Source organism: Delphinus delphis, chromosome 9 (genome assembly GCF_949987515.2).
Source record: "Delphinus delphis chromosome 9, mDelDel1.2, whole genome shotgun sequence".
NCBI lineage: Eukaryota > Metazoa > Chordata > Mammalia > Artiodactyla > Delphinidae > Delphinus > Delphinus delphis.
In genome coordinates this window covers 46,787,628-46,799,503 of record NC_082691.1, presented here as the reverse complement: position 1 = coordinate 46,799,503, position 11,876 = coordinate 46,787,628, and positions in this window count along the sequence as shown.

Below are 11,876 nucleotides of genomic sequence, written 5' to 3'. Positions count from 1 at the left end.
AATACCAGTCATATCCATTATCCTCTTTCCTCCTCCTCAAAACACACTAAGATGAACATTAACTTATCCATTTTACATGTACTGAAATTGTCTCACAGGTCTTGTAATGGACCCAAGTTATAAAACTAGCAAGCAGTGGTACACGAATTTGAACCCATGTCTGCCCAATTCCAAAACCCTTATTTATTACACTCCATGACCCAGCTCTTTTATGATCCCAATTAAATAGGCCCTGGCATATGAGACTCAGGCAAGGGTTCTGGGAGCCTGGTGTGGAGTAGAAGACGACTGAACTTTGGGCTGTGGAGTCAAGAACCAAAGATATCAAATAACAACAACAATAATAATGATGATAATTTTATATCAGATACCAAGACAGAATGAAGAGCCAAGAAGACAGTGCAAAAATTTACCAAAGAGATGCTAGTGTACCAAGAGGTACTGGTCTTTTGTTGGACACTCTTCCTTTCAAAAACCCCTGGATAAAGAGGGTCTTTAACACCCAGAGGAGTGAGATGGGATAGAAGGAAAAGCCACCATCACCTGAAGGATTAGACAGTATTGAAACCCATTGTACAATAACCACAGGAAGCCAAAGGTCAGGGAGAACTGGGGTCTTTACATCTCTCACCTGAGATAATAGTAGTAGTAGTAATGATAATACCAACAACAGTAGCAGCCACAGCAGCTAACATTTGTTGAAGGCATAACTGTCAAAATGTATGTTAAGCAATTTGAATACATTACATAATTTGATTGTTATATCCCTCCAAGGTGGGTGTTTTTTTTTAAATCTATTTTATATGTAGTAGTGTGTATCTATTAATTCCAAATTCCTAATTTATCCCTCCCTGCCTTTCCCCTTTGGTAACCATAAGTTTGTATTCTATGTCTACAGTGTTCTTAATATTCATTTTACAGAGAAGAAAACTGAAGCTTGTGAAGCAATTTGGTCCCAGAGCTCTTAACCACTACATTATAGATTCTTAGTCACTGCAAATAGATTTCCTATAGAAAGACCCTATCCTCCGTAGGGAAATTTCTGCTTTTAACAAAAATTTTATTCTATTTCTTGATAAATGATATCCTGGTCTTATCCTGCCAAGATTTATTAACTCTAATTTTTTTTTCACCCCAACTATTTAAAAATGCAAGAACCATTCTTAAGCTGTGGGCCATACAAAAACAGATGGTGGGCTGGAGTCTGCTAACTCCTGGTTTGGAGAAAAGATCATGATTATTATCACAAGTAATTTACACCATACTCAGTGAGTGTGTGGGGGTGTGTATGGGTATGCCTTCCTCTCTAGTGTAAAAACACTCGTTTTGGTGCAGCTATATTAAAAACTAGTCAGACGTTCTATGATGGTATTCACCACTTTTTTAGACCCCTAGAAGTGACACTAACAGTAATACAGCTAACATTTACAAAAGGATTAATAGATGCCAATGTCTGTACTACAGTGATGTTTATGCATTATTTCATGATGTTCTCACAACAACCCTATGAGTTAGGTACTATTATCTTTTCACATTTTATGAGAAAACTGAGGCTTAGAGAGGTGAAATAACTTTCTTAAATGACTCGGTGGCTAGTGACAGAGCTAGGAATTGAATCCAAGCAGTCTATCAGAAACTTATTGCTATTAGTAAAATTTTAAGTTAATTTTATGAACTATCTGAGACTAATCCATTTGTACTAGTTCAATAACTAGATACACAATACACATTAATATTCAAACTAAATATCTTTGGCCCCTATTTCTCTATCACAAAATCAAGAAAGTTTTTATTTCCTCCCCAAGGGGTTTACTTAGGATTGGGGATATATTTGACATAACAAAATCTGAAAATCCGCTCTGTCAGCAGAAGCTTTCCTAGATGTGATCTTACTTGCTTTTGCATCATATATGCAGCACCTGGGTCTGCCCTCTGCTACGTAGTGCCTCTGGTTATCATGTCTCTTAGGCATTGCTATGAATGTGGCCCCCTAGCTCTGTTGGACCATGGCAATACCATATGGAGATACCAAAACTGGATGTGGCTCTGGGGAAGAGAGAGGCCTGATCTATAAGGCCAAACATATTTACCTCCAGTTTACTTACTCATGGCTACTTTCTCCTCAGCACACAGCAGTTCTCTCCCACTCTCATTTCCTCTTTTTCCCCACCCAATGAAAACCTCATCTGATGACACTGCCTTCAGGTTTCAAGAGGTACCAAGGAGCTGTAACTAATCAGCTTGGCAAGTTTAAGATTTATATCAACCAAATATAAAGGGAGAATAAATTAGGGACAGACAAAAGTTACACTATGATGTTAAATGACGTGAAATCATGCAACGCTCAAGAAAATAAAAAGTAAAGATGATGAGATTGTAAGTGAATTTTTCCCTGATTTTTCTATAATAAATAAATTGTTGTTGTAAATTTTTGAAGTTGATGAAAAGATGTTGTGGCCCAGTTTTCAGTAAACATTTTACTATGGGATACAGAAAACAGGACTAGTTTATTTTGGGGAAAAAAATGAATAATGCTATTTAAAGGTTACACTTTGTCAATGAATGAGTTTTTACTTTATTTATTTATTTGGCTGTACCCGGTCTTAGTTGCAGCACAAGGGATCTTTTAGTTGTAGCATGTGGGATTTTTTAGTTGCAGCGTGTGAACTCTTAGTGCGGCATGTGGGATCTAGATCCCTGACCAGGGATAGAACCCAGGCCCCCTACATTGGGAGCGCAGTCTTAGCCACTGGACCACCAGGGAAGTCCTCATGCATGAGTTTTTAAAGAGAACTTCACTAAGCATCAGAAAACTCTAGATCTATTTCCTGGCTCATCCATGGTCCATTTGTGCGTCTTGGGCAAATCTTTGACACAGTTTATTCATCTTGATCTAAAAAAATTTTCTCAGAACTAAGATTCTTTGACTTCATATTCCTAGCTCTCTGGTAACTAGTAATACGGATGACCCTTTCCTTTTCCCTACCAGGTATATCCTGAAATACGTAAGTTTATTCTTTAACCCATGTATCCATATATCTATCCATTTGTTAAAGTAACATTTATTGGCAAGTTATTATGTGCCTGACACTTAGCTGAAGCATCTCCTATGATCTGTTGGTTGTCTGAAGATTGTTTTCTAGGTAGATTTCTCAAGGAGCAACATTCCATGAGTTCGTGCATGTTCACAACTGCTTTGTTTTTCTGTAACTTTTATACTTAAAAGCAAGTTTGGGTATGTATAAAAATCAGTTTGATATTTTCTTTCCTTGGTTATCTTAAATATGTTTCCCTACTATCCTATGCTGTGGATCAATCTGATGAATATATGATTTTATTTTTCCTTTATAAGTGACTTGCTCTTTGTGCCTGAACATCCAGAGTTTTTTCTTTGTTGTCCAGTCTTACCAGAGTATGTACTGGTGTTGACAATTCTGGGTTCATTTTCCAATGGACCATGGATGGTGTGCTCTTTCAATATAGATGTTTGATTTTTTTTAATTTTAAGAAAATCTTGCATTATGGATTTTTGTATTTGTTTTGTTCTATTGCTTTTATTTTCCTCCTCCAACATAAATTGTACTTATGTTGGATCTTCTTTTCCTGTCTTCTGTATTCTTTTTCTTTCGAATCCTTTTTTTTTTTTCCTTTTTTCTTTCTCCTCCTTTGTCAACTTTAATTCCCAAATTCTGTTTCTGACAATGGTGGACTAGGTTGTTTCAGAACAATGTGAAGGTATTTGAAGAATCCTCACTCAGGAAGTGAGGATTTATGGGGATTTTATCCAGAAAATAAGGGAATCCCAGAGCCTGGTATGTGTCATTGCTTTCAGCCTTGAGATATTTGCCTATATGAGAACAGTAGCTGAAAAGATGAGAATTTGAGCAAAACTTCTGATAGTTTCAAAGGACTGGAGGAAAATTGGAGTTCTTAGCCATGCAGGGAAGAGGAGATGTATAAATCTCAACTGGGACCAAAAAGGGACACAGTTTATGAGTAAGGAAGGGTAAACTGGAAACAGACCAGCCCTTACAGTGACTTAAGCTCAGTTTTGAATCATATCCATCCCCAACTGATGTTTAGCCTTCTAAATTCTGAGTTTCCTAATTCTAATACACGCCATTCTTTATAGTTTTTTTAAATTACTGTCTTTTTATTTTATTTATTTATTTATTCATTTTTGGCCACATTGGGTCTTTATTGCTGCACACACAGGCTTTCTCTAGTTGCGGCGAGCGGGGGCTACTCTTCGTTGTGGTGCACGGGCTTCTCATTGTGCTGGCTTCTCTTGCTGTGGAGCACAGGCTCTAGGTGCGCGGGCTTCAGTAGTTGTGGCGTGTGGGCTCAGTAACCGTGGCTCACAGGCTCTAGAGCTTACGCTCAGTAGTTCTGGCGCGTGGGCTTAGATGCTCCGCGGCATGTGGGATCTTCCTGGACCAGGGCTCAAACCCATGTCCCCTGCAATGGCAGGCGGATTCTTAATCACTGTGCCACCAGGGAGGTCCTGTTCTTTTATAGTTTTTATTGTTTTCTTAATTTCTTTTAGATAATTCTGTTATATTATTTATTTTTTATCTGCTTTTTGATTGTATATTGTCTGGAATGCATTATTTAGTCCATTTTTTAAAATATAATAGTATGTTTGGTTTTTGACAATATTCTTTTCTGTTGTTCACATATAAACAATTTGAGTGTACTGTGCTTTTAGAAAGTGGTTCCCTTGTAGGGGGATTGAGGGGCACCATGGTACCTTTCTTATCTTTACTGCTTAGGAGCTCTCTCCTCTATTGTTATCACAAAGATAGATGATAGACAGACAGACAGACAGATACACAAATATATATTTAAATAACCACTCTGTGTAGTTATACCCATTTTCTGAGCTCTGCCTTCTCTGGAGTCCTACCTCTCCCCAAAGAGTTTGATCCTTTTCTCTCTTTGCCCTCAGAGTTCCTGTCCTGATCAATCTGAATTCTTTTCACAGTAGCATTTTCCTTAGGAAAGGAGTTTTTATTAGATATTTCTCAGTTCTTTGAGCACTTAAGTCACTGCAGTATCTTCTGATCTCTCCATAGTCCCTTAGTGTGTAGCTGTGTACCTTTTATTTCACTCACCCATAACCGGAGTCTGGAACCTTCTCCTTTTCACTGTTATTCTCGCAATATTCACTTGCTGAAAATCCCATTCAAGGAGAGACTTTCTCTTTTTTAGGATTTGTTGGCAGTTGTTGTACTGCAATGTTCATAGAACCATTAAAACTTCTTCTTTCTCCTCCACTAGCTCTGCATAGCTGCTAAACCTAGGCATGTCCTGTATGGGTCCTACATCATCTGTGGTTTGGGTAAGGCAGCACCCACTGGTGTTCTGAGGTTCATGGGGGTGTTTTGGTTGGTCTTCTGGAGGATGTTGTGAGTAGAATTTTTCTTTTGCTATTCTAGTTATTTACTATGTTTTTAGGAAAAGATTGGAAAAATTCAAAACTATACATCATGATCTCGCCCTGACCTGAAGTCAAGATGGGCTTACTTATTTTTATTTTTATTTTATTAATTTATTTTATTTTTGGCTCTGTTGGGTCTTTGGTGCTGCACGCAGGCTTTCTCTAGTTGTGGCGAGCGGGGGCTACTCTTCGTTGCAGTGCATGGGCTTCTCATTGCGGTGGCTTCTCTTGTTGTAGAGCATGGGCTCTAGGCATGTGGGCTTCAGTTGTTGCAGGAAGTGGGCTCAGCAGTTGCGGCGTGTGGGCTCTAGGGCGCACAGGCTTCAGTAGTTGTGGCACATAGGCTCAGTAATTGTGGCACACAGGCTTAGTTGCTCCACAGCATATGGGATCTTCCCGGACCAGAAAGATCTTCCCATGTCCTCTGCACTGGCAGGCAGATTCTTAACCAATGCGCCACCAGGGAAGTCCCACGGATGGGCTTATTTTTAAATCAAGGAAACAGTCACTGATTCTCCATTACTCTGTTGTCTTGACTGGCTTCTAAGATTATAGTTACTTCTGATGTATTTTCTGTTCAACTTAGTTGAGTGTTTATTAGCTTTCCTAAACATTCTTTTAAAGTATAATCAGCCTCTATCTAAGAGGTGCCCACATTCTGATATTACTTTCATTTTCCTCACCAACTCTCTTCAAATTATGGTTTCCTTCATTAGCTAGCCTCAGAGTATGTACATATATGTTCTGAACAATTTCTTCAATCAATGAGATTCTTTTTCCTTTAAAATTAGACTTCATTTGAGAACTTCCTTATGCTAAAATTGCTGTATTTTCCTCCTAGGCATGTTTCAAATTGTTCTTTACATTTCAGGAGCCTCAGTTAGGATGCTTCCTTTAATATTCAAAGGACTCACTAAATTGAAAATGGTTTCCTCAACTTAATATTGCATTACCTTTGCAGTACACTCCTTCCAAATGAAAATTGGCATATTCAAGCCTGTTACCCTCACACTGCTGGAAACATATTTCTCTGATGAACAGAGGAAAATTACTACATTTCTCTGCGATTTTGTAGACTCCCCTCTACTCTTCAGAACTTATTAGAATGCCCCGTTCCTTTTCTCTAAAGAAATGAAATTAAATGGGGGGTGGCAGTGGGGAGAGTGGTCTCTAGTCTCCAGGAATCTACTACAGGGCTCTGTACTTGACCCTGTTCAGTTTAATTCAATCAACATTCAACTTTCCATGAATACCTCCTATGTGCTAAGTTTTGTGTTAAGCAGAAAAGATAAATAAGAAATCATCCTCCAAGGGGGCACTGGAGTTAGATGTGGGTTAGAATCCTCAGCTATCGTTCACTAGCAGGTGACCTGAATTAGTTATTTGATCTCACTGAGCTCAATTTCCCTACCTGATGAGTCCTACATGATACAGCTGTTGTGAAAATTTAACATATATAAGCTTTATATATTATATAAGCACATATGTTGTATACATATATAATACATATGTACATAGTTGTATATTTGTAGACATGTAATATATGTAGACATATAATTTTTACAACAGCTGTATCGTGTAGGAAATTGGTATGTATATAGTAGGCAGTACTCAATAAATGTTTCTTCCTTTTGGATAATGTTATAATATACTTGTAATTTGAAAACATTTCTTCCCCTTTTACCTCTGCAACCACAAAAAAATGGCTGTTATATACAGCCTATTGATTTTCTTAATGAAGTGAATTAAAATGGATTATGTTTTAAGATACCACTCCTATCTCAAATTGTGTGATATTTGTAAATGTATTGAGACAACAGTAGGGTTCTTGCTATGAGGTCATAAACTCCTAAGGGGTTCAGGGAGTTTTTGCACCTTCTGAAATTGCATGCAAATTGGGTATATTTGTGACTTATGCATTTTTGGAGGGAGGCAATTCATTGCTATCACCAGATTTTTAATGGGACTGAGAAACAAACAAAAGTCAAGAATTGTGAGGGTATTATAAAATCACAGCTGGAATTCAAAATAGATTATATACTTTTGGAAGTCACACACTGTCTACACAATTTCCTTTTTTATAATGCTTAGCACAGAGCCAGAAAGAGTTAAGAATGTAAATGTTTTTTTAAAAAATGATAGTAATAGTGACATTCCTTTCTCTACTAGGATTGGCACGTATAAAAATAAGGACTAGAAAATCAAAAGAGCCAGGCCAAATACTGAGATCAGTGAAAGACCAGAAAACAAAGAAAAAGGAGAGGAGAAAAACAAAATTCCCACCCGCCCCCCCAACCAAACAGAGGAAGAGGAAGAGACGGAGGAGGAAAGAAATAGATTGGAAGAGAAATAGAAATGCAAAGGAGAAGAGGGAGAGAGAAAGAAAAGGAAGTGGTCTGTTCATTGGACTATGGTAGTTTGTTCCTTCCCCTCTAGCCCCCCTCCCCAATAATCTCTTCAAGACAAATGCTCCTTAGAGAAAAAGAAGTTTTACAGACTGAATGAAGGTGCATGAACTTTTAATCTTAGCTTAATTTGATCATGATGCCTTTGGCAAGTCACTGTTTTACCACCTGAATTTTATTTATCTGCAACATCTAGACCGTTAATGTTAGTAAACCAGAAGTCCCCTATCTCTGTGTGAGGTGCATTTCGAAAACTCATTTTAAGGTGATCCAACTTGAAGTATGGATGCATTTTCCTAAAGAAACAATGTTAAAACAGTATCACAACAGTTCATATAAACATACTTAACATATAATGGCAGAAAAGGGAAGAGGCCTTTCAGTCAGCTGGGAGCTTGGTAAGCTGGAGCACAGTCTCTTTTCTCATTTCCTTTGTCATACTCTAGGGAGCTTTGTACTCACTCATGTTAATAAATTGGGGGATGTGTCTGTACTTCAAAGATAAAAACCAACCACACAATAAATGGCCATTTGCACATGAGAAGCAAAACTAGTTAACTTTCCTCATCTTTATTCTATCCTTCAACTCTTTCCTGCCCCACATGGGCATGCTTCTTGCCCCTAGAACCTCTCCACATTTTATACAGAGTACAAATTCTGGTCTCCTCACAGAACTAGAGTTCTGGTTCTTCTGAACTCTAGAAGTTTCTTTCTATTCTGTTTTTGTATACCATCTTCAATTTCCATCTAGATCTTTCAGGTTTCAACTATAAAGTGTTATCTTCCTACTTACCAGCCTCCACTTTCCATCCTTAACCCCTACCCCTGTCTTTTCCCCCTTGACCAAAGTCTAATGTACATGGGAATAAGGAATGAGATCTTGACTGATAATGCTCTTACAGTTGCTTAAACTCTATTTAAATTGCTTATATATTATGGCTCATTATTTTTCTTTCCATACTAATTGCTTCTTCTAATCAGTGCTGTGTTTGTATATAGAGGCAGTTCTGCCCAAACAGAAGGAAAGAATTCTGCTTTCCCTCTGTCATCTGCTAACATTGTTCTCAGGGACTGGTTTCTCTGATACAATCCCTGTAGATACTACACATTTTTGGACATGTCCTTGCTTTAGGTTTTGTCATAGGCTGGGTTCCCCAGAGAACAAATTCTGAAACAGAGATCAGAATGCATACAGCTTATTAGGGAGTACTTTTGATATCAATGACTGCGAAAGGGAAGAGAAAGAAGCAAGACTGGACGGAAGGAGAAACTGAACTATGATGTAGTCTTAACAAAGGCTTTAGTCAACCCCATGGGGAACTCTGATGGTGGAACGGCCCTAGAGAATATTACAGGTTGAGGTTGGGAGGCTGGTTTTTATACCCCTGTGCTAATTAGTCACTGGTTGTGGGTGCCCTGAAAGAAGGTGTGGTCTTGAGTTGAGGCAGGTAGCTGCACCTGAGGCAATTCCCTGAGAGGGTTGGCAGCTGAGGGTTGTCTGTTGGCAGCACTCCCGATAGCTAGGGGAATAATTCTTTTAGTCCTGAAGGGAGATCAGAGCAATGCATCACTACATCCACCTCAGGTTTGCTCCCTTTGATCACATGCACAGTATTGTTTTTATCATTTAATATGTCTGGAGTGAGTCATCATAAAATGCCCCAGAAATGCCCCCACTTGGTGAAGATTAACCTTGCCTGTCGACTTTATTGGGCACTTAGGTATTTCCTATAGATCTGAGACCCTCACTAGAAGGACCAAATGGTGTTTGGGAAGTTGGAACTTAGAGTCAGGCTGGTGTTTTTCTGTGAGCAGGACAAGAAATCACAGTAGTCAGTGAGAGAAGATGACCAGATAACTGAAAGACTGAAGCCAGGTTAGGAAGGAGTGAAGATCCGGTTGTGCCCACTCATCTGTATAAGAGGATGGTGATCCTTGCCCAAGCAGATCTGGGACTAAATAAAGCTCTTTTACAGGCTGGATTTATCCAAAAGGCTGTAGCTTGTAGATACTTCATTTAAAAGATTAGCATTAAAAACATGCGTCAGGAATCTTGTTGGTTTCATTTGCATTCAGCAGGACAAGATTTCTATCTGTGTGACCTTGGGCAAGATTCTAAAACTCTCTCTGTGTCAATATCTTCATCTATTAGATGAATGTAATAATAGTAACTGTCCTATACGGTTAGGAGTAGGTGATAGTCCAAGTTCAACACTGAGTAGATTGGCACTTATCAGGTTCAGTAAGCAATTTTTGGAATTGTTATTGTTGTTATATTTATTACCATATTGAGTTAATTGAGTATTTTCTGTCAAGCCACTCTTAGCCTAAATTTTGGAGGCAGAAGAATAAGAAAATATTTCGAGTTGTTAAAATTTTAAAACAATAATCAAGGAAAAAGTTGTATGAAGTTTCCTTGTACTATTTTTGCAACTTTTCTGTAAAGTCTGAAATTATGTCAAAATAAAAATTTAAAACAAAAAGCTTTCTGACTTATTTTGCTGGGATTACTTGGGATGGGAGCAGGCATCTAGGAAACTTGACTATTTTTACGCTGCTTAGTTTTATGTAATTAGACCCCTTTAATATATCCCTTAATTTTTGTGAAAATATCACTATTTCAGTCATGTTTTGGGGAAAAGAAAGAGTCTGTGTCCGTATTTGGGTCAGAGAGAAAAGGGGAACATCATATTCATGGGGTACAGATGAAATGCAAGCAGGGGAAATTAAAGTGAGAAATCTTCAAGAATTAGGTGAAAATACCGGAAGAAAGAGCCAGATAGGCATGTACTGCTATATTTTTTTCCTTATTCCCTTCCTGGAGATTTTTCTTTCTTGGGGAAAAATGAATGATATTTATAAGCACCTACTGTGTGCCAGGCACAGTACTAAGTGCTTTCACATATTATTTGATTTACTCATAGCAATCCTGTGGCAAAAAAAACACATTATTGCCATTTTACAGTGAGAAAAACTGAGCAGCAGAGAGAATAATTAGGTTTCCCAAGACCACATGGTAAGTGAGGGAGCCGAAGAGAGAGTGCTGCATCGTTTATGGTCAGATTGGGTTAAAGGTCCATCAGCAAGTGAATGGATACACAAATTGTGGTATATTCTTATAATGGAATACTACTCAGCAATAAAAAGAAATGAACTATTGATATATGCAATATGGCTTCATTTCAAAGTAATTATGCTGAGTGAAAAAAGCCAGATAAAAAAGAGCACACATTGTACGACTCCGTTTATGTAACTCTAGAAAATGCAAACTAATCCATAGTAACAGAAAGTAGAATAGTGGTTGCTTGGAGATGGGATGGGGTGGGGAGTGACAGGAGAAAACTTTTGGGGGCAATAGATATGTTCACTATCTCGACTGTGGTGATGGTTTCGTGGGTGTATACATCTGTCAACATACCATATTATACACACACCTTATGTATATATAGTTATTTCATGTCACTTATTCCTCAATAAAGCAGTTTTTAAAAACTGGGTTGGAATCCTTGTTATACTACTTACAAGTGCTTAATCTCTAAGATTAGTTTCTTTATCAGTTAATAAGGTTGATAACACCTACTTCAGAGAGTTGGTATGAAGATTAAAATAAATCAGTTAGTTAACTGTTTAGTACAGTGCCTAATATAATAGCAAGTAAGTAGCACACATTATGTGACAAGTCCTAGACTCTGAGTTCTTCCTTCTTAGAGCTTTCTCTACTTTAGTTAGTAATCTTAGTCATTGTTATTTTTATTTATAGCTATAATTCAAACACATCAATCTTACTTCAAAGTCCAAGATATTTCCACTAAATCACACTAAACCATGACAAATTTTATGACCTGAGTTAAGGAATGTCATCACCCAATGGGAGTCTTCTGCATAAAAAGCTGGTTTGTTGTAAAGCCAAGTTTGTCCAAGTTGTGGCTATTGTAGTCTTCAGCTCCAGAATTTCTCTTTAGTTCCTTTTTATAATTCTCTTTATTGATATTCTAATTTTGTTCATACATCCTTTTCCTCATTTCATTTAG